The sequence below is a fragment of the Canis aureus genome, chromosome 14, assembly GCF_053574225.1.
Source record: "Canis aureus isolate CA01 chromosome 14, VMU_Caureus_v.1.0, whole genome shotgun sequence".
Classification (NCBI taxonomy): domain Eukaryota; kingdom Metazoa; phylum Chordata; class Mammalia; order Carnivora; family Canidae; genus Canis; species Canis aureus.
This window is the reverse complement of record NC_135624.1, coordinates 29,693,321-29,717,040: the sequence shown is the minus strand read 5'-3', so window position 1 is coordinate 29,717,040 and position 23,720 is coordinate 29,693,321. Positions and strand designations below refer to the sequence as shown.

Below are 23,720 nucleotides of genomic sequence, written 5' to 3'. Positions count from 1 at the left end.
CTCCCTAGCTAGCTTTGCTTTCCTAATGCTCTAAAATACATCTACCTCAATAAAAGATGCTTAACTGATATTTGTTGAGTGAATGGATAGTGAAAGCTTTTTCCATATTTTCAAGTGTTTTCTATAGTGATTAGAATCACTATGTTGACAGGTGTGCACAATATATGGTTCTTAACATATTCTGCACAATTGCATTCTGAAAGAGATTTACTTGTTTAAATTTCCACCAGAGATGTAGGAAACTGTCTCTTTTGCTATCCCAGGACTGACTGGATCCAACCCAACCATGACAGTCAAGATTCACATATCCCAAATGAGCATGTAGCCCATGGAGCCTGTCCTAAGGAGGCAATTGGTTCTTCTCTGTCACAGAATTACAAGTTATATTCATTGCTTCTTATTTACATTTTTTTTCCTTCTCAATTCCAGCCCCTTCCAGGAAGGCACTGCTAGGTATTATAATCAGTCTTGGGTTAAGGGTTTGGAGTGAAGTTGAGATCATTGAATAAATTCTGTGCTGGTTTAAAGCATGAACTTGAGTGTGATGGGGCCTGGGATTCAAGTCCTGCCTGCCCTGGTATGAAACTCTCTGGGCCTCCAGTTTAGCATCCGGAAATAGAGGACAGTTACCCAGAGTCCTCTTTACAGATTGTTATGAGGAATCAATGCAATAATGTGCGGCATTCACAGTACAATGTCAGGTTCATTCCAAAGGTTTAATAAGCAAACACCCACCCCACCCATTCCAAAGAAATGCCTGAGCAATTTCTTTGGGCCCAGCCAGTTCTCTGACACCCAGAGAGGAGGACACCGTAATCTTTGTCTGTTGCAGAGCTGGCAGGAAGGGCAGGAGGCCAGTGGTGTAACTGTTCCGGTCACTCTTTGTAATGGGGAAAGAACCTCAGAATGGTGACAAATCAATGGGAAACAAGAAGTGAGTGAGGCCTGACATCTAAAAAAAGGCATCAAGAATGGACAGAGAGAGGAAATGGGGTGTCAGCAGCAATGCTGACTGGGTAGTCTTTTAATAGAGCTGTATTCCAGGAAAAGAGCTTCCCGAGTGAGGAAGTTCACTGAACCTCTGCCCGGCAACATTTTAGCACAGATTTTGAATATAACTTTCTCTGGCTGATGTGTCAGCTCATGGGTAGTATCTCTTCTGTGAGTTTTACAAGCTTGAAGTTCTCGGAGGAATGGCCGTCCTAATATTTATTAAAAACTTACTAGATGCCAGATGATTATTAAGCATTTTAAATGCATTCATTGAAGATATACTTCGTATGCATCTACTGCATCCCAAGCATTGTTCTGAGTCCTGGGAACAGAGCAGTGAAAAAAAAGAGACAATGCCTCTGTCACCATAAAGCCTACACCTGAGAGCACAAAGCCTGCACCAGGTAAAAGTTGAAAATAACATTTAAAAATAATACTTATACAATCACAGAGATCTTTCCATATTACGGCATGTGGATAAAAAATGTGTTGTATAAAGCCACTGTGTCTATTTATTGCAATTTATTTAACAACTGCCTTTGCTAATGAAAAAAAAAAAAAGGATTGTGTTTCATCTTTTGTTACCAGAAACAGTAATATAGTCAGTATCCTGAATAATACTTCTTTGCGCTCTGTTTTGGATATTTATTGTTGCATGACAAATAATCTCCCCTTTTCCATAAGAAGTATCTTGGGTTTCCTGTGGACTAGCTTCCTCGGCTGGGTCTGTTCCCATAAAAGGTTCTACTTGCTTCTTACATGATCTCTGTCCAATTCAGTTCCAGGAGGGACAACTCTTATATACATGTTATTTTATTTTTTTAGACAAAGATCATACCCATACATGCTTGAGACAGGCCCTTCCTACCTTGGATTTTATGGGTCAGTGCTCATAAGATTCTTAGAAGTCCCTTCCTCTCATTGAGAAGGTCTGTGAGGCCCCACTTTAAAATTTGGCCCATCAAAAGTTTTGTCATAAATCTTTTTTTTTAGCTTTGTGAATACTTTGTTATTTTTATTATTTTTAAATATTGTATTCTTTTTTGTTTTGTTTTTATTGAAGTTTGATTTGCCAACATATAGTATAACACCCAGTGCTCATCCCATCAAGCGCCCTCCTCAGTGCCTGTCACCCAGTCACCTCAACCTCCTGCCCACCTCCCCTTCCACTACCCTTTGTTCATTTCCTAGAGTTAGGAGTCTCTCATGGTTTGTCTCCCTCTCTAATTTTTCTCACTCAGTTCCCCTCGTCTTCCTTATAATCCCTTTCACTATTTCTTATATTCCCCATATGAATGAAACCATATGATGATTGTCCTTCTCCAATTTTTTTTAGAATTTTATTTATTTATTCATGAGAGACACACAGAGAGAGGCAGAGACATAGGCATAGGGAGAAGCCGGCTCCTTGTGGGAAGCCCGATGAGTACTTGATCCCTGGACCCCGGGATCATGACCTGAGCCAAAGGCAGACACTCAACCACTGAGCCACCCAGGCTTCTCTATTACTGTATTTTAAATGTGACTTTCTTACAGTATATTTTCTATCTGGTTGGTGGTTTGTATAATAGAAAGCTCTTCAGCAATCTTCCTGTATCTTCCTACTGTCTCTAATACTAGTTCAGTCCATTCTTTTAGGTTTTCCAGATATATAGTAACAATACATGTAAGTAATGCTCACCTTGCCTCTTCTTTTAATTTGAGCTTTTAATTTCCTCCTTTCCTAAGTCAGTCCTGTTTGGTGATCTTGGGGCACAGCAGAGCTAGCAGTGGGGAAAAGTAGCATCAAATTGACTTAATGGTGGAGAGAGATGTGATGTAAATGGGAGAATCCTTGTAAAACTGGAGGACTGGGGATTTCTGCCAAGAACCTGGAAATACATTGTTTCATGGTTTGGAGAAGCTTGGATACCTTGAAGAGTGTCCTGTGTATAGAAAGCACCTTCCGCAGTCATAGAGCTGAAGGCTCTCTCATTGTGCGCCCTGCTCTGCATTTTGCATAGTGTGTTTGACACGATATTGAAATCTTTTGTTCAGTCATCATCCGCTTGACAGTACAGTAAACTCCCTGAGGGCAGAAATTATGTTTTCTTTCTCTCCAAATCTCTAGTCGCCAGCAGAATGCTTGGAAAAGTGTAAGCTCATGGCAAATGCTTGTTAATGAATTAGTAAGGTGCTAACTGTGTGAATGAACATATTCACAGATAAAGCTGTGCGTTTTTGTTGATATTGAATGAATGAACAAGTAGAGTCATGACTTCCTTGGGTTTCTCAAACCCCAAAACGGAAAGACTAAATGAGGCTAAGATCTTACTTCTCCTTCTTGGGGTTCAGAGTTGAGGCATCCAGTGGGTCAAATGAGCTGGCTTAGTTCCTCTGTTAGAACTTCCTTTCTTCTTTTCAGATTGGCTGTTATGGCAGAGATGTGATTTAGCAAGAATGTCTCCTTTACATTTTGCTTAGGATCTTGCTTATTCTGGAGACTGAATTAAGCACTGATTTTTTTTTTTTTTTTTAGCACTGATTTTTTTTTAAAGAACCATAAATGAGTTTTTGCAGATCTTATATACTAACAATACTATCTAACTCTGTTGATCCTCCAATGTCAACTTTATTCAAGAGTGGAGCATCAACCACGAAGTAGTGAGTCTGAAAGGATTCCTTCTTTTGTTCAAAGATCATCCTATATTGATTTTGTGATTAGTTGCCTATCTCTGGAGAGTTTATGCACACACACACACACACACACACACACACATTTCTAATTTGTCATTTATTTTTTCACCTGAGAGCCCAGATCATTGAGCCCCTTTAGTGTCTTATAGATTCAGCCTCCAACATGGGGATGGCTAATATACCTTCTGTCTTGTGTACCAAATGTGACTGACTGAATGCTCATGGCTGTGCTATGCTATGTGTACTGAGGTCGTATCTGGGATCAATGCAAAACAGTTCTGCTGTGGTTGTTGGAAGAGGGAAGTGTGGCTTATATACTCTGTGTATTTGCCTTTTTATATTCTAATACTTGAGGACCGGAAATGTTTCCCAATTCAGAATCACCCCCCTCCCAACCTTTTGCCCCCCACCTTGGCCCACAATGATGTCATTCTTCTCAGAACTCCTGCAGCATGTAATGTCTGACCCATTCAATCACAGCTTTCTAAGGCTTTTTTTAGTGATCTGGTCAGGCATACATGTTTTTCTCTCCCCAAATGGATGATGTTGCAAATGGACTTCCATTGGAAATCTTAAATGAATTTAAAATGACTCAGATAGAATCCTTACTCTGCCATCTAATGCTGTATTCACTGGAGCAAGACAAAACTTAACCTGAGTTCAAGACTCTGCAAAAAAAAAAAAAAAACCAAAAACTCACTTAATTGTGAAGATTAAATGATTAAATGAGAAAACATACGTGTTTAGCCCATATTAGGCTCTCAAAGAATGTTGGTACTGTCACCTTAAAAAAAATAATGGCCTCCAGCCTTGCAGGAATTGATTGCAACATGTTTGAATGGCAGTTGGAAACAGGAGGAAACATTGTCCAAGAGAAGGTGCTTTAGCTAATGGTCTCTGGTTATTCTGATTCCTTCTATGGGGCCATTGGTAAAGTGGCAAATAATGTGTTGTTTGACTCTACTCGTACAGTTGTCCCAATGGAGAGGGGGAATGTATTAGGCTATCATAACTTAGTTCCCTTAAGCATTCAATACCCTAACTTTTTCACATGTGATTCCATGATAAGCTATCTACTGATAATTTCTGCTCTTATACAGGGAGAAGATAGTCTTATGACATGAGTGTTCTGGTCACTATGACTATTTGCAGCTGCAATCTACTAAATTGGCAAAGGTAGGACAGGCTGGTCATGAAAAGGTGAATATTATGGTTTCTGTAATGGCGATTTCTCATTCTAAATTAATCAGTTGTCATTCTAGCAGTTTCACAAGCAAGGTTAATGCACAGTCCTGAGCGATGGAGCCTTTAAAAAAAATAAACTTACAAAGATGTGGACTAGACTCTGAGCTACGGTGAATTTGCTAAAGTACTAAGTGCAACAGTGTGAGGTATTATGTAGGGCAGACGCTTGCCTTTTCCCTTAGTGTATCCAGCATAGCCATTGGCGAAGTTTACTGAGATTCTTTTCTTGGAATGTCTACAGGTCAGAATTCCATGAGGTCATGGACTATGAATTTGCTGTCTCTGTACATTTATTTTCTCTCTCTGGAATATGTTCCTTCTACCTTCTCACAAGCATGGGAGGTTATGAGGATCAAATTGCTAATGGATTCAGTGTTTCCATGATATTTTGGGAATGCAGTGGTGAATAAGATGGACAGATCCTTGCTTTTATATTCTAAAAGGATGGATCTAGAAATCTTTTATATTTTCCAGAATATTCTACAAATATAGCTCTTATTAGACATATCTCTCATGATTCAATTTAAATGTTGGATCCCTGATACTATCTGTGACTCTCCAAGGAAAATGAAAAATCCTTTCTGTGCTTTCACAAAATCTCATGCTCTCTTCAGACAGAACAAGTGAGCTTCATATTTTGATTATCTATTTACAGGTCTGTCTTCTCCATCTCTTTCTAATTTCATTAAAGGCAAGAACTTGGCCTGGTTCTTATTAAATCACTGGCAACCATCACAGTCCCTGGAAACATAGTAGATGCTATCACATGTTTGCAGTACAATTTAGGGGTGAGATTCCAGTCCTATTATGGTCAGTGACATAACTATTTCCAAAGCATACCAACCAATCACCATTTCACCCAAAGGATTCTCCCTAAGGAACAAATAGAAGTTGAAATCTTACTGCATGTAGCTGGATAAGCACTTGATTGCTTTGGTAGAAGTCCTCTGGCCAAAGCTGGAATGAAGTAGGTGACCTAGAATCGAGGCCAGTGTGGCACCCCTTGCTATTGCTGTCACCTGCATACCTCCAATCACACATTAAGTTCAGATATGGAAACTAGAGCATTCATTTGTGTCCAAAGGGCAGACGCCAGACCCCAGGAAGATCCCTGTGTTCAAATACCCATCTGGACAGATGCAATGAATGGAAGAGAGAGAAAAGAAAAACTGAGCACCCACTAGTGGCCCCTGTGTTGTAGGTCTGAAATAGGAAGCTTGAAAGAAAAGTGGCCCCTCAGTACTGTAATTTTAATAGTTATCTACAAAACTGCAATTGCTCACCAACCAGTGGCTCTGATATTCACTGGTTAGGTTAGCCAAACTGTCTTGCCAGTGTGAGATCCCTCTACATGGACCACTTGAGACTCTCTCAGCTTTGCATGTTTCAGGATATTTGGTCACTAATATAATCAAGCCATCAGTTCTATGTGGATTCCTACTGGCATCACAGGGGACAACCCAGCAGTGCCTCACCTTGTGTCCCATCTACATCCCTTTTGCCATTCTAAAAGGATGGATCTAGAAATATTTTATATTTTCTAGAATATTCTACAAATGTAGCTCTTATTACACATATAAGATGTCTCTGGACTCTCTTAATCTGCCTCTGGATTTCTTTTTGAACCTGAGGTTCTATGGAACAAAAAGCTGGAGGATAAATTCTTTTTCCAACCACTCAATGTGCAGGGATACAGTTGTTCATGTAACCTTTTTTAGCACAGCTCCAAAAGATCCATCATGTGTGCTTGGCACCCAGTGGTTATCAGCTCAGTTAATGACTTATTGACTCTCTCCTTTCCTGACTTAAGCTTTAGGGAACTCTGAAAGGAACACGTTTGGTTTGGGAAGAGAAGGCTAGATTATCCTCCCCCTCGACTTGGTTACTTAATTAATGATGAGTCCAATGTTTAATGGGGTTCAGACTTCTCTGCACATTAGAATCACCTGGGTATCTTTAAAAAATTCTAAAACCCAGGCCATCACCGGACTATTTCTGTCACAATATATAGGAGTGAGACCCAGGTAATGATATTTTCTGAAGCTCTCCAGTGATTTTAATGTGCAGACAAGCTAGGGAACTACTGAGCTAAATACCAAAAATAAATAACTGACAGCCAATTGTAATTGTAACATTGTTAAAAAATTATGAACAATATAAATTCACCACCTTTGTATATTATGTGAGGAGAACTATGTTGACCACTGACTTAAAACTCTTTGGAAAGGAGAAAAAGGAACATATGTGACCATAGAAAGCCTTGAGCCATTGCAAAATAATGTCTGTCATCAGGCACCTTCTCAGGGTGACCTTTGGCATGGACAAAGGAAGGGCTGATTGAGAAATCTAAGTGCCTTAGGATGTCTGTGGCTTTCTTTAACATTTGGAAATGCCCATTTTCAACTCACCTCCTATACTTGGCATTCAGCAAAGAAACCTTCATTAAAAATCAGTTGATAAGATCTTTTGGCCAGGTCATCTGCTTTCAAGTGTGCATGGCAGCTGGCTCTGCTAAAGAAGATATTTTAAAATTGTGTGTTTAAGAAAAAACTAGAGAAGGAGAGAGAGAGAGGGACGTGAAATAGAGAATTTGAAGATGACATTTTATATTCGTGGACAAGTAAGACTGGAAGGAAGAAAGGTCATTTTATCCACCTTACTGCTTTTATGGAACTCCAAACTTAACTATAATTTATCTAATGATTAATTCAAAAAATCCATGCCATCCAGAGAGATTTAACTTACGTAGTTATTGAGCTTAGAAATCAGCATGGAAGAGAAAAGAATTTGGGCTTTGCAGGTAGTAAAAGCAGGGCTCAAATGTAGATTCCTCTCCCCCTCCCACTTATTAGATTTGTAACTTTGTGCAAAATTTTTTAGATGTTTTTTGGAGCCTATTTCATCATTTTAAAAAATGGCAAAATCCTGACATCCCATAGGGTTATTCGGAAGACTACTTGAAATGTGGGAATAAATCAATCCAACATGTAGCACAACCAGACAATAATCCACCCCCTTCTCTCTTTTTGTCATTCTTTTCCCCACTCCTATGCCTCATTAAAGTGATTTGATGAATTTGCAAAGTTGTCATAGGACAATATGATCTTTGCATGATTAAAATGAAATTATATCTGTTTCTTAAACTAATTTCTTAGCTTTATAATTGGTGCAGTAGGGTGTAGTGAAAAGAGTGCAGTGCCTGGCACAAATACTTTTGAATAAATGAGTGAATGTATTGGAACTTAAGAGACATGGGATCAAGTTCAATGACTAATATAAGCTGTGAGACACTGAGCAAGTCCTTGGCTTCTGTCTAGACCTCATTTTCTTCATCTGAAAGACAAAAGAGCTGAAGAAAATTATCTCTGCGTTGCATTCAGCTCTAAATTTTGTGACTTAGTTGCTATGTGAGCACTCTGTTGCCTCTGAGCGCACCTTGATCCTCCCTAAGCCAGGGCACTCAGCATGTTGTATTATACCTAAGTGTTTTTTCCCTGCTTGGGCATGTCCCAGCTTCAGAGTGGGAGGCATCGAGAGTAGAGGTTTGCAGCCCAGGCCTTGGAGACAGCTTCCCCCTACATAATGTCAGGTCCTTCACTTCCTTGTGGCCTGACCTTAAGCAAGTTACTCAATTTTCCTGGTCCTCAGTTTTCTCATCTGTTCAATGGGGTTCATGATGATATTAGTCTTTGCCTTAAGTAGTTACTAGGATAATGGGCTAGATCAATCCTAATGAGGCATGTGCCATGGTCTGTGAGTGTTAACTCTCAATCCTAAATTTTATCTTTCAGTATCCAGCACTTAGCCCAATGTCTGGTGAATACTAAACAGTAAATGAATATGAATGAATCATTTAAAAATATGCCTGTACAGTGTGTGCCTTATGCAAAGTATGTGATTTCTGATATGAAAGAGTTGATCAGATAATCAGGACACAAGAATTCCTGGCAATCCTGAAAACTCATGAATTTGGAAGCCAAGAGATTTTCATCTGACAGCTTGTCATGTTACTGTTTGGAATGAGTTAGTACATAATGAAAAGGCTTGAAATTCTGACTACTGGCTATTCCACCTGTGTTCGCTATCTTTATCAGGCTTATCTTGAGAAGAGTCTAAGTGCAGGGAGGGAAAGAGCATGTCTTCATTAGGACAGAACTGCAGGGGCATCTCTTTCTTGAATGTGATGCTGTATTACTTCTCCTTTTTTCTTAACCCATCTCTCCCTGTTCATTTGGCTACCAGCTGCTCCACTGTGTATTCAGATCATTGGTATTGACTTCTAGCCTCAATATGGATGTTCTTGAGCATGTGCAGTTTTGAGGGGTTTAAAAAGTCTCTTAGGGGCACCTGGGTGGCTCAGTGGTTAAGCATCCAACTCTTGATCTCGGCTCAGGTCCTGATCTCATGATGGTGAGATTGAGCCCAGTGTTGGGATCCATGCGGGCATGGAGCCTACTTAAAAAAAAAATCTCTTAAAAATGGCTTTATAGAGATATAATTCATACACCATATAATTCAAATATTTAAAGTGTATAACTCATTGAATTTTAGTATATTCACGGAATTGTGCAGCCATCAGCACAATCAATTTTAGGACATTTTCAACCCCCAAAAGAAACTCCATGCTCATTAGCAGTCGCGCTCCATCTTATCCAACAGCTTGGTAACATACTTCTCTAATTTTTCTATAAAGTGCTCCAGGAATGTAAACCATCAGTAAGTTATCCAATATTTATTGAAGCCACTCTAAGTGAGATACTCTTCCCGGCTGTAGTGATAGGGAGACAACCAAGAGAGACCAGCAATTCCAGCTCTCAGGGACCTTATGTTCTATACTGAAGTCTGCAGATGGGCCCAAATGAAAAAGCAGAACAAAACCCACATTAGCAACAGAAGAGAGAAGGAAGGCATATGCATTCTCTTCCTATTATGTGCCATGCTCTCTACCGGACCATTCTCCTAGTACATGGTGAACAGGCATCTGTCTGGCATCAGAGCTGTATTCTTTAAAGGAGAGCATGAGAGATAAAAACAAAAAACAGAAAACAAAAAACAACACTCAATTGAAAAAGACTACTCTATGTTTCGCTTTACCCAGCTGCGCAGATCCCTGGATTTGCTGACTTCCCAAGCCAGCTGCCTCCTAAACATTACTTCCTGTTGTTTTGAACAAAAATGTAAAGTAAACAACCTCAAGACCTTTGGTCATCAGTTGCCAATGTAAAGACTTTTCTGCCCTGGATACAGTTCAGCTCAACCAATGGCATCTTTGTTTGTGAAATTATGGGGGGTGGGTGGGCAGGAGGACAGTCAAAGGGTAATTAAAGTGACTTCCATTTCTCTTTTTTTCCTGCCATAATCCTGAGGATTTGAATTCTCCAACAAATCAAATTCAGTTTGAGTTTTAACCTTCTTACATGAAAAGCCAGGTTTAAAAATAGCTGTTCATGCTCCAATGATTGTAAACAAACACTGGAGTATAGAGAGTCGACCGAAGGGCAACAGACATTACATATACCTGCAGGAATGTGGAATTTAATATAAACGGAGTAACTTTCATACATATGTGCTGTGTCTTCGCTCTGTATTGCCAGCAGAGTTCTTTGGGGGGAAAGAATCATCATAAAATGTTAAAGCTTAAAGGGCCTCAGAAGTCCTGGAGGCGCACTGCTTCATTTTAGAAATGGGGGAACTGAGCCTGAGGAGGCCGTGGCTGCATCTCTAGTTAGTGGCAGAGATGGGAAGGGTCTGGTTCCCCAGGATCACCAGTGATATTAGTGAGAGATGGAAAAACGCACTGACACGCCTGGGAGCTTATTTCCTGATTAATTGAGATGCCACATAGGATGGTGCAGGGCAATGGGTGTGGGATCAAGGGACCTGAACTCAAATCTCAGGTCTACCATTTACCATATGGTGAGTTTGAACAAACTGATTAAGTTCTCTAAGCTTTAATTTACTTTTCTGTCCCCTACCCCCTAAAAAGCATAGTATCTTGTGTATTGAGTTGCTGGAATGGCTAAGTGGGATGTATCAGTAAATCTTTTAGCACCATATTTGATGTTCAACAAATGTCTCCTTCCTTCCCTTCTGCTCCTTCGTTTCTCTTCCTCCAGGATGTTTTAAAACACCTTGTCATATGTTTTTGTATCATTAAGTAGATCCATTGCTACTTTCTGAGAATAGCAATGTCTCCTTCTACAATGTGGACCACAAGTGATCTTAAATCATAACTTTATTTGCTCCCATTTGTTGGATATCTCCTGTCTTCCGGACACTTTATACATGATTTCTGACCTTCATAACATCATTGAAGACTCATTATTATTTTTTCCACCTTATTGATAAATAAAATGCTCAAGATCTCATAACTTGAAGTTAGGTCCTCCAAGCCCATGCTCATCTTTGTACCAATGCATTTGCACTACAGCTGTGATTACAAACTTGTGTATTTTTTTTTTTTAATGTTCACTGTAAAATCCTGAAAAAGTTTAAGAGTAGAAAAAAATACCAGTTTTGGAATCTGAGTGTAAGACTCAAACCCCAGCTCTGCCATGTATGAGCTATATGGCACTGGGCATGTTACTTAAGTTCCTTCTGTTCTGTATTCCTCACTTGCAATGGATTCATAATAATTATTTCAACAGAAAAGACAAAAAACAACAACAACAACAACAACACAAAACCCTGTTGGGATGACTGAACAAAAGATGATGTATGCAGCATTCTCAGCCCAGGGTGGAAGTAAATGTCACTCATTTACACCTTCATTTTGTCCTCTGTGCACTTGGCCTATGGAGATTAGATCATTGTTCTTACAAGGATCACATCGAAGAGAAGCACTTTAAATTCTTCCTTGCATTATCCATCTTGATTTGACCACCACCTGCTCCTGTTATAAATAGAGCTAAGATGTTGACATTGGGGAAGGTAACTTTGAGTGATTGATTCAAGATTCTCTCCTCAAGATTTTCTAGGCAAAAAAATCTTTTTAAAAATTCAGATCACCTTAAAAAAAAAAAAAAAAATCCTGGTCACCTGCTTCATGTCTGTCAGCCCCCTGGTATTGATTTGACAGAACAATGGGGGAGATGCAATGTTGACATTTGGGGAATGCTCCTTTATAGTGTAGGGTGGGGGTGGCTTTGTTACCCCAAACCTCTTCTGTGAAGACCACCTTCCACTGGTAAATTAATATCAAAGTTGAAGGCGATAAAATAACAGAAGGGAGATTGTTTCCCCTAGTAACTCGTATGGGTATTCATCTGGATGATGAGTTCATCTGATTCATCAGTTTTTTCCCCCCTGGCTTCCAGAGATATCAGAACTGAGTATTGCACGATAGCTATTGTATCTTCCTTAACTAACTCTCTGGATATAATGTTTTTTCTGCACTCCTCTATTTTGTGGCTCGTGTGTGTATGTATGTGTGCGTGTGCGAGGCTGGCCTTATTTGAAAGCTTTCAGCCTGACTGCTTTTATTGTAAGCTGCCTCAAATAACTCCTTGCCAGATGTATAGAAGTAAATATGGGATGGATGGATGGATAGATAGATAGATAGATAGACAGACTGGCATACCTAACTTGAGAAAAAGGGTAAAAATATGAAATAGAAAAAATAACTATCATGAAAGAAGCACTGATATAATTAAAATAAAAAGTATATATTGTCACATACTTTAAGTGCTCATTAGGGGGAAAGTATTGTAATTATTAGGCCTACTATTTTACTAGTAGTAACATATGCATATACTCTGCTTTGTTAATGTACTTGATATGAAACTTGTCCATAAAATATTAGCCCCTGACTTTTCTGTTCTGTAGCATCTCTGAGGGACCATAACAGGAAAGAGATCTGGGATCCAGGTGAGCCCTCTGAGGTCAGAGATGGGGTTTCCTCGGGTCGTTCTTAGGGCTCTATACCTACGGCTGTGCCTGACATGAGGCAAAGGCTCGAAAAATATTTGTTGAATGAATAATAATGACGGCTTACCTTGTGTGGTCATTATGTAGCAGACATTGTCCACATCGATTTACATTGATTAATGTATTTAACCTTCACAATAATCTTATGAGTACAGAATTCATATTAATTAATTAATGTATTCATTGCTGCCTTTTATAGATGAATAAACTGAAGCATAGAGAAGCTAAGTAAATTGATCTTAGCATGCAGAGTCTACACTCTCAGCCCAGGGCAGAATGAAGGAGCAAAGGAATAAGTGAATGAAGACGTAAAGAATTTATTTCCCCTATGACACCAGGTGTAAGTTGATGGAGAATATATGAAGGGGTCTTGATCAGCTGGACCAAAATGCCTTATAAAGAATTACTTAACATACTTGGTCCTTGGTGGATAGCAGGGAGACCCAGTGATGGGGATTCCTGTAGGCAGAGGTGTTTCCGAGGGTGTCAGAAACAAAACAAAAAACAACTTGACATGTCAAATTTCATCCAACGTCTTCCTCATCACCCTGGATTTTTATGGATCTACTATACATGCAACAATTTTTACATAGCGGTTTCTTCAGTGTAATATCTATGGATAAGTTTTTCAACTCCATTCTTTAATTATATTGTCCACTGTACCATCTCTGTGAAACTAGGGAATTTTGGAGAAAGCTGAAATTCATTTCAAAAGTTATGAATCTTGTATAATTCATTTATTCAGGGGCCCATAAAAAGCATTAAAATTTAAGAGACTGATATAAAAATGAGTGTAATTGCACCTGGTTTGAGATTCCTTTCCATTCTGCGACTCCATTTTAATTTTACTACCACTTAACTTTGCAGTGTTTAATTGGAGTGCTGAATACTGATCAGTGCAGCATGTGGGCATGACAGGATGCCCCCCCCCCTTTATAAGTGCCACACGGCCTCAGTGGCCTCTCTTTTGGTAGACAGGGAACAAAGTGGTGTTTAGAGAAGGAAGAGGGTAATTTAGATCCTTGGGGTCCTCACGGTGGGTTGGATGGCATTGTTTGTAGCAAACAAACAGAATTCTTCCCAACTCTGCAAGTACCCCCATCTCCGTCACCTTGGTTTAGTGCCTGTGTCATCAGGAACCCAACAGAACATATTGTGTAGAAACATTTCCTACTCTCGGATCCCCAAACCATCTGGCAGATCTTTTGTCTATCGCTTTTACAAATGGCAGGCTGGCTCATGAGTAAATTGTCATGAGAGAAAGCAGCTGACAACAAACACTGAATGCTCCTAGATCATTTGCTCTGTTAAGTGAGAGAACACATGTGAACCTAGTGTAGAGCAGGGAGTGGTATTCCTAGTGGCATGCATGGCGAGGCACCTTTGAATCTTCATAATATTAAGCACAAAGATAAACAGTTTCTCGCTGAACCGTGCAGACCTTCCCCTGTAACAATACATGTTCAAAGTTCCGTGACAATTTCGATTTGTAGCAAGGTGACAGGGCTAAAGCCTCAGATCTGTTGACCTTTAATTTATAAGGAGTACAGTTGCTATCCCCCCCGCCCCCCACACATGCCTTTATGACACTAGAAGAAGGAGTCATAGGTGAAATCAGAGGATTTCCCAAACATCAAGTCATGATACTGAATGTCTTCACCACTTATTTCCTTCAAAGTGAGCCTGGATTCCTTCAGGTACCTAACCTGTTTGCTGGGAGGTGAGATCTTTTGTCACTTTCCAGAGAAAGACACTGAAATGGGGTGCAAATGGGGTGCTCAAAGAAGGTGAGCCTGGTGGAGCATTCTCTCTCCCCCCACCCCCAACTCGGGCAGTCTGTTCACTCTGCATTTCCTCTCCTGGTGATAATTGAAGACAACTGCAACCACCCTTAGGCAGAAAGAAAGCTTCCCTGGCTTAGTCTGTAATTAACCGGTGAAGTGCTGAACAGAAACTTTCATAGAGGAGCTGCCATGGCGAATTATATAGGGTACAGATTCTGGAGTCAGAAATGAGTAGGTCTGAATTTTGGGATTCTTTGGTTTATTAGTGTGGTCCTTGAGCAAGTCTATCAGCACATCTCAGCATCCGTTCATGTTGACCCAAATAGCAGATGACATTTCCTGTGCTACATGGTTGGAGAGACATTAAATGATTTAACTCATTGTAGTAGATCCTACTTGGTGTCCTGCAGAGCTCCACTTTATGGGGTGGGGCAGCTTCCCATCCTGCAGCCATTGTGACTTTTGGCTGCTAATGCTTCATGTCTGCATGCCCTTGTGCTCTGCGGATGAGAACTACCTTGTCTGGAAATTTCTGGGATGCTGTTCTCTCTGCCTGGGTTTGGAGAAAGTGAGCAGTAGCCTGCAACTAATGATTAACTGACTTGGGTGTTCAGAATGCTTTGTTCTCTAAGGTGGGGGAACTCTCTTACGTCATTCATACTTCAGACTACTCCATGGGACCAGGCAAAGGCTGTATTTCCACCAAATCACATCTTTGCCTGACTTTCCCCTCTGTATATCCTGAGGAAACTCCCCCATTAAATTATTACCTTAAAAGCAGTCATCTCAGGCTCTCTCCTGGGGAAACTGACAGAGATAGCTTATTAGGTAGGTATCTGCAGCAAAGGTCATTAGCTCCTCTTTTGTTCTACCCCTTTCTCTCAGCAACTGTCTCTGAGAACTAGATTTGTTTAGACTGGGAAAATTATGATAAAATAAAAGTTAAAAAAAATTCCTAAGTAAAAAAAAACGTACTTTAAGAGTGCCTGAGTGGCTCAGTCAGTTAAGAATCTGACTTTGGCTCAAGTAATGATCTTAGGTTCCTGGGATCGAGCCCCATGTCAGGCTCTCTGCTGAGCAGGGAGTCTGCTTCTCCCTCCCTCTCTGTCCCTCCCCCTGCTCATGCTCTCTCTCAAATAAATAGATGAAATATTTAAAAAAAAAAAGTATTTAAAAGACATAAAAAGGCAACAAATTCTGTCATGTTATTTACCCTATAAATTACAAGAGATTTGTGTCTAATATAAAGAACTACAAGAAGAAGGAAGATCAATAAAGGAGCAGTGGAGAATACGGTCCACTGATTTGCAGAAGAGGAAACTGGACTAGCTAATACAGACATGAAAAATATTAATCTGTCGGGAAAAATGAGATTTTGAACCAATTCCGTAGGCAAAATTAAGATGTCTGATCATATCAGTATTGACAAATATGTGAAGCAAACATAAACTCAGACTTGCTGGTGAGAATGTTTATTAGCACTGCCATTTTGAATTGTAATTTCTTAGTATCTTGTAAAACTTTGAGGATATGCATATTTTATAAATCATCAATTATACTTCTAAGAATTTACCACTCAGAACTACAACATTCCTGGCAACATTTTTTTGTTAAAACAAAAGACGACAAACTAACAAAACTTGGAAACAACCTTAATATTCATTATCAGGAGAATGAATAAAGCATTTAGAGCACATTTATGGAATGAATACCAGAGAGCTCTAAAAATGGATGAACTAGAATGACATAGATCAATATGAAAAACCTGAGATATGATATTTGTGATCAAAGAACACAAGTTGCAGAAGGATATGATCAGTATGATGCCATTATTTTTTAACTGGAAGAAGTTCTACACATTTTATTTCTGAATATGTACAAATGTCATAGAAATATACAGATACAGACTTGAAGGTAGACACTAACCAAGCAAGGGACTAACCTAGAAAGAGGAAAGCTCATCAGCTTGGAGTTGGGAGAGACATGGGTTTCAACCGTGTGTGTCCTGTTTTGGTTCTTTTTATTACAATTCTGAAGCAAATATAGAAAATGTTCAGATATATATTGTGTCTGGGCTATGAGATTCCCAAGTGTTTTCTTTATGTTTTTTTCTCTCTGTTTGAAATTTTTTATTAAAAAATAGAATGCAAGTTTCTTTGGTCTGTTTGAGAATTGTAGACTTATAATAATGCAGTGATAGTTTAGTGCGTTTGCTCGCAACATACCCCTAACTTTGGGCTTGGCTCTTCTAAGTCCCCATACCTCTCCATAGTGTCTTCAAATCTTATGAGCCCTTACGTAGGGCCTGCCTCTTCCATGCAACTTTCTGGATGACCACAGACAGCATTTATCACATCGTTTTACAAAGGCCACAGTACCCCCAGTTGGCCAATGATATGACTGTGATAAATTGTGTTTGCTTGGTGCATTGTCCTCTTTAGTGCTTCAAGTGCTTAAATATTGTCTGATGCATTTTCTCGCCTAGAGAACTCTGTACTCTCTCCTATGCTTCTCATAAAATGATCTTATAAATACCTGCCTATGTTTATCATAAATTATGTCTAGCATAAATTTAGCTCAAGAAATTAATTTTAGTAATTACCATTAGTTAATTCAGCATTTTTGAGTGTCATTTATGTGCTAGTCATCGCAAATATGCAAAGAAAAAAGATGTAGGGTTCTTCTCAGATCTTACAACATGGCTGAATTAAATTGTAGCATATTTGTGTGTTTCTTTTTATTTTTATTTTTTATTTTTTTGAGTTTCTTTTTATATTCATTCAGCTGTGCAACCAATAAACAATTATTAAACACCAACTCTGAGCCAGTAACTCTGAAACCAGGGATAGAGTAAAAAACAAGGCAAGTGTGTTTCTCCCCTACCTATGATTGATCATGCCTTGAACTAAAAATAGAGATCCAGGTTTGCCAAAAGACTTCTAGGCTGTTTCTGGTACAAAAGGCCACTTGGGATTTTATCTTGTAAACTGAATTAATGTAATTTTCAGAACATGTGAATGACATAAAGGATTGCCATGTGTCAGCTCCAGAAAATCTAGAAAATGTGGTTATAGTAATCATCTATATTAGCTGAATCTGATTTCCTCTCCTGTTTACTTGCTGTTGAACATTTATTTTCAGTTACTCTATTATTTAGTAATACCACTGAGTGATCATTGTTGGTGAACTTTCCATTAAAGACATTTAAAAAATTTTTTTTAGTTATGACCCCTGAAACTACAGCATTAATTTTTAAGAGCCTTTTTTAGACCTCTACAAGTGACCCTTCCTGGAAGCATGGAGATGTCTGAAACTAAATGAGTGTCAGAATGTTGATGATTGGGGCAAGGCCACACAGAGGAGCTGAGAGGAGAAGCAGGAACTTCTGACTTAGACAAGAACTCTTTGCTCCTGATGGTCTTAATCTCTGCTTATCAGAAATCCCAGAGAATAGAGGATCTAGAGCAGGAATTCTCAGACTTAGTACTTATGAGATTCTGGCCCAGATCATTCTTTGCTGGGGTAGGGGGGAGGGGCTATCTTGTGCATTTGGCAGGCTTAACAGCAGCCCTGGCCTTTATCCAGTAGATGTTAGGACTACCCCCCATGTAGTGACAACCAAAATGTCTCCAGACACAGCCATCTGTGTCTCTTGTCCTAGGAGGGCAAAACTGCCTCTTGATTGAGAACCACTGCCTTAGAGCATTCCCAAACAGCATTTTACTTTTATTATTATTATTATTATTATTATTATTATTATTTTATTTTATTTTTGAAATGCTCAAGCAAAAGTACTGAGTCCTCACCAAACCTGAGCACAGAGAAAGATCACACGTCCTGGCCTCACTGAAGTGGATTAGGATCCTGTGGCAGATTCAGAGTAGAGGTGTTGTCCACAGCTCCCAAACTGGTCATTCTAACCCTCTGAACGATTCTAATTTGCTCTTTTTCCATTCAACAGCAGGCTTTATAGATCAAGGTGCCAAGAGAAGGGACAATCTTGGGTTCCTGGATCTCTGGAGGTTTCAGACACTGGTCCAATCCATGGGGCTGTAACTTGAATGAGAAAGAAACCTTCATTGGTGTTAAAGTGACTAAAATTTGGGGCTTGTTTGTTACAGGAATTAGCATACCCTGAGCATTAGAATGACATTTATTTTTAATTATTTGTATTTTAATGTCTCCATTTTAACTTTCATCACAGTAATGCATATACACAATAGAGGTCAAATAACAAAAATTTTAGCATTGACTTTCTGCTCCATAAATGCTTTCTGGAGGTTGAGGACTGAACACTTCTCCTTTCCACCATATCCTTTTTCCTACATAACATGTATCCTCCAGTGATCACTCTATAAATACTGTTCACTGCAAAGCCAGGTAGCACAGAATAATCATTTTTTAAAAAGATTTTATTTACTTATTTATGAGTGATACAGAGATAGAGAGGCAGAGACATAGAGAAAGAAGCAGGCTCCCCGTGGGAAGCCTGATGTGGGACTCCAACCCAAGACACTGGGATCATGCCCTGAGCCAACGTCAGCTGTTCAACTCCAGGCGCCCCTTGTCTCCTCCTTTGTATGACTTTTCCTATTTCCTTGGTCAGTAATTCTCTGTTTTTTGGTATTTTCCCACATGCCTTGGTTCTCCTATGGTCTTTGTAAGACATATACATCTTGAGATGTATGTGTGTGTATGTGTGTGTGTGTGTGTGTGTGTGTGTATATATATATATTTTTTTTTTTTTTTTTCCTGAAGGCCAGAACATCTGTGCTCCAGGCATACAATTAAGCTCAATCATTTTTTGAAAGATTTTTTCAAGACCTCTCCCCTAAAACCTTCTGCTTTTGAAGTAAAGTTTGGATAATTTCTTTTTAGGCTATAGTCCCCTTGCTTAGGTGTCTCTTTATTCTCTCCTTCAGGATCTCCTGTTTTGTGGATCCCAAATCTTTCTTTCCTTGCAGTCATGTAAAGTTTAGCTGGAGTGCATCCTCAAGTAACTTTCTAGAAATAGATGTACAAAGAGTCAAATTTTTGAGACCTTGCATATGTGAAAATATTTTTACTTTTCCCTCATTGTTGACTAAGAGTTTGAAGGTCTGCAGCATAGGTGTGTTAAAAAACAGAATTTTGATAATTTCTCCCCTCTCCTCTTTTTTATAATATAGCTATGGAGAAATTCAGTGGCATTCTATCTCCTGTTCCTCATATGTGATTTGCCTTTTTTTCTGTAGATTCTCACATTCTTCAGTTTCAGGGAATTTTCATGTGTTTCAAAGCATTTCCTATGTACAATTTTCTCTTCTTTCTTTCCAGAACTCATTTTCGTGGAGTGCTGAACTTTCTCATTGAGCCTCTATTTAAAAAAAGAAATGTTTTTCCATTTCTTATTCTTTGTCCTTTTGTCCTGTAAATTCATTTGGTTTTATTTTATGGCTCTCCTACTGAATTATTTATTTTGACTATGGTGTTATTGATTCTTAAGAGCCCTTCATCATTTTCTGAGTGTTCCTTCTCAGTGGCATGGTTGTTCTTGTTTCAAGGAGCCAGTATATATTCTGTGCTTTCTCTCTATTCTATAAAAGTCTCACCAGTCAGCATGTAGACTTATTTAACTCAAAATCATCTTAACCAGCCCAGGCTGCATCTGAGGATGCTGAATCCAGAGTGATCCTCTTTGGTTCAGTTATAAAACTCTGGTCTTCCTGGATGTGGGAAGGGAGGTCCATAGGTTTTACCACCCTCTTTTCTGTCTTCCCACCAATAGGTCTGTATTTAGACCAGCACCCAACCGCTCTGGCATTTCCTCATTCCCGCTGCTCTTAAATGCTGGGACTCAGAAATTTTGCGGGCCAAATTGGGTCTCTTCCTGGTGGTATTTTCATCTATAGACCTTTAGATTGTAACTTTCTCTAACTTGCTGAATCAGATACTAGCTCTCTACCCACTTTTACTTTTCCAGAATGTAGCCAAAATTGCTGATACGCTGTTGTTTCCTCTCTTGATCAATTTGTCTTGTATTCTTGTCATTCCTTTGCTTTCATTCTGGCTGGATTTTATGTGGAATATAAATGATAAATGTCTTCAGTCTATTCACCATTTTTCACCTGAAGCCTCCCTCAGGAAAGTAACTTCTTTGATTTACTTTGTAGTGTAAAGGAGATCATAAAAAAGGATTTTTGATGGTTAGGATATGCTTTAGATTTTTTAAGTCCTCCTGAAATGCTGAAGTTTTCTTCTTAATCAGCTTTTAGGAGACAACTGGTTTGTCCAAATCATCTTGAGTAAACAAGCCTTTCACACCATGGACTCCACAGCATGGCCGGCTTCATGGGAATATGACCTGTACGGTCATTCACTGTCCTGCTCTCAAAATGGTCCTGCACTTGGTTGAGTGCTCTGCTCTCCTTGCCTTGAAATTCCTAATATTTTTCAGAAAAGGGACCCACATTATTTTACCCTGGGCCCTGCAAATTATGAAACTGATCCTTTTCTGAAGTATAAATACCCTAAGGTCTAAATATAATTTATACAATCATACAGTCTCAGGATTATCAGCTCAAACTCTCCTTTTATAAATTCCCTGCCAGCAGCCATGCAACTGCTGTTGACTTCTTACTGAAGCTGGGTATTCCTGCCTTCTTGTAGTTCTTTTTCTCTCTGGACCTCTCAGACAGAAAGTCATTTCTCACCCTGAAATGAAATATATATCCTTCATTTTATCTGTGCTCATTCCATGTTTTATAGGAATAATTTGGTAATTTATATATGTTATAAAACAGATAAGCATGTATTTTTATATAAAAGAAATACACATTATTAAAATATTGGAAAATGCTGAAAAGCATAAAAAATAATTACCACTAATCTCTATCAAGAAATAATCATTATGAACTTGTTACCATGGATATTTCTTTTCAGTCTTTTTCTATGCATTTATAGTTACAATAACAATGATAAGGATGCTGGCTGGTTTATTTAGGGCTTATAATGTGCTGGGAACTCCATTAAGTGTTTTAAAGAAGTTATTGTGCTCAATATATAGATATAATTAAAGATACGGATAATCTTACATGCATAAATGTTAAAATTATTATGTATATCCCATTGTTTGCTTTCTTCTTCTTAATATTTTATCACAAACACTTGTCCTTGCAAAAATAAGAAAATTTAAAACAAACATAGTTACTTCATCACCAGATAATGGAAAAAGGTCATTTTATTTCTTTTGCAAAGAACACCAAGACGTGTGACCTTGGATGAATTGCTTTTCGTCTTAAAGCTTCAGTGCCTTCTTTTGTAAAATGCAATAATATCTACCCTGCCTATCTTATAGGATTGAGAGGGTCAACACAAACAGCAGTAATAAATTGCTGCCATTGACAAGACTCACACATTTTGTCACTTATTATGAGTGCTTTATCAATCCAGTAAAGTGGGTGAAGTCTTGTTTTCCAGATGGGGAAAATGAGGCTTGACGGTATCTGTGGCTTTCCTCGGGCTACACAGGAGCAGGTGATCAGCTGGGTGCCCATGCCCTGTTCACTGCACTGTGGGATATGAACCCTGTGGGATTCTCCCTTTAGGGGGATCCAGCAGCAAACATGTGCTTCTCTCATTTTGTAGGATCAGCTTTCCCAAGCTTTCATCGTTCTGGTTCATGTTCTTTAGTTCTGTCATACATGTCACCTGCTGCAAGAACTCTGGAGCTCCATTTAAACAGCATCCATGAAGAAATGAACATGTTAAAATCTGCCTGTAACCATGTAGCACTTCCAACTTTTAAAAGGCTGAGGGAGAGAATACATTTCCACTTTTGCCTGGGCTTCGCTTATCTCTTGCTGTGACCTCAGTTGATTGACATCTCCTTCAAAATCCATCATGAAATATGACTTGAGTGACTAATCTATGTGAAGCTGTGATAGATGCAGAGAAGTTTCCTCCTCCATCTTTCCCACTGCTTTTGCTTTCAGAAGTGCAGAGATCTATTTTCTCTTTAAAAACCAAATCTTCATTCACTCCTTTTACTTTGTCAAATTGCTATTATGGCTTTGGTGTCTGAAGTTTTCTTGTGGGAGTACTGCCCCTCATCACTCCCTAGGCTGAACCTACCTTTACTTTGGCCAGTGAAACGTGATAGGGTGCATAGACCAGCTCTGAATGAGTTTCTGCTCTATCCTATTCTCTCCGCCTCTAGACCATCAAGTCTTAGGTAGAGGATGCACCTTTAGCCTTTGTCCTAGAATGAAGAAGGCAAACATCAGAGCCATAGTTCGCCTGTGAAAGGAATACAATTTGGGTGAATAATAAACCTTTATAGTTCGTAAGCCCCTGAGATATTTGGGGGCTTATTTGTTCATGTTGCATGGCTCATACATTGCTGACTGGTGCAGTAGGCTGTACCTATGACTTCTCTTTTACTCAACTAAGCAAGAACAATCATTGCTATTACTACAGTTCTTAGAATATTTGGGACTGTGCACTGTGGGGTACTCTCTGTTATAGTAGTGGTGCTTAACCTTGGCTACCCATTATAATGATCTGAGGAAAGTCTGTGTGTTTGGTTTAGCATGGATCCCCAGGCTCCATTCTGGATCAATTGAATTAGAGCCCCTCCCTGGGTGTAGGTTCTATGCACTGGCATTTTAAGGAGATTTTCAGGGGCTTTTCAAATGCAGCCAGGAGTGAGTGAGGGCCATTGCTTTAGAGGGAGAGAAATCGAGATTCTCCAGGAATAAAGATGGTCACCGAGATAGACCATCTACTTGACAGAAAAGGGGTAGAGCAGGAAATTTCGAGGGAAAAGGAAAAATAAAACATTGCCACCACCACTGAAGAAAGGAGAAGGAAGTTCCTCTTCCTAAGTCAGCTTTGCTATAAAGAGATAGGTTGAATTCAGCAGAGGCAGCTGGTGTATACTAAGAAGGTGATGCATTTCAGGTAAGTGAGAAGTAGAACCCTCAAAAATACATCCTAATCTGAGCATCAAGGAGCCCTATGAATCAAGAAAGACCAAAAGAAGAGATTTTCTGTATGTTCAATCATTGTAATACAACCATGATATCCTCACAGGAAATTGGTACCATGGAGGAGAAA

At 39.2% G+C, this 23,720-nt stretch overlaps 1 protein-coding gene across 39 annotated transcripts in view; it reads left to right on the top strand.

The window, feature by feature from the left end:
• LOC144283320 (uncharacterized) overlaps nucleotides 1-23,720 on the top strand; it is a 297,695-nt gene that overhangs the window by 46,487 nt on the left and 227,488 nt on the right. The window contains exon 2 of one of the 39 annotated variants that reach the window (XM_077847231.1): nucleotides 4,770-4,869. The exons of the other annotated variants lie outside the window; for them this stretch is intronic. The gene's annotated coding sequence lies outside the window, so the exon portion shown is untranslated. The remainder of the gene's footprint in view (nucleotides 1-4,769; nucleotides 4,870-23,720) is intronic. 39 annotated transcript variants of the gene reach the window in all.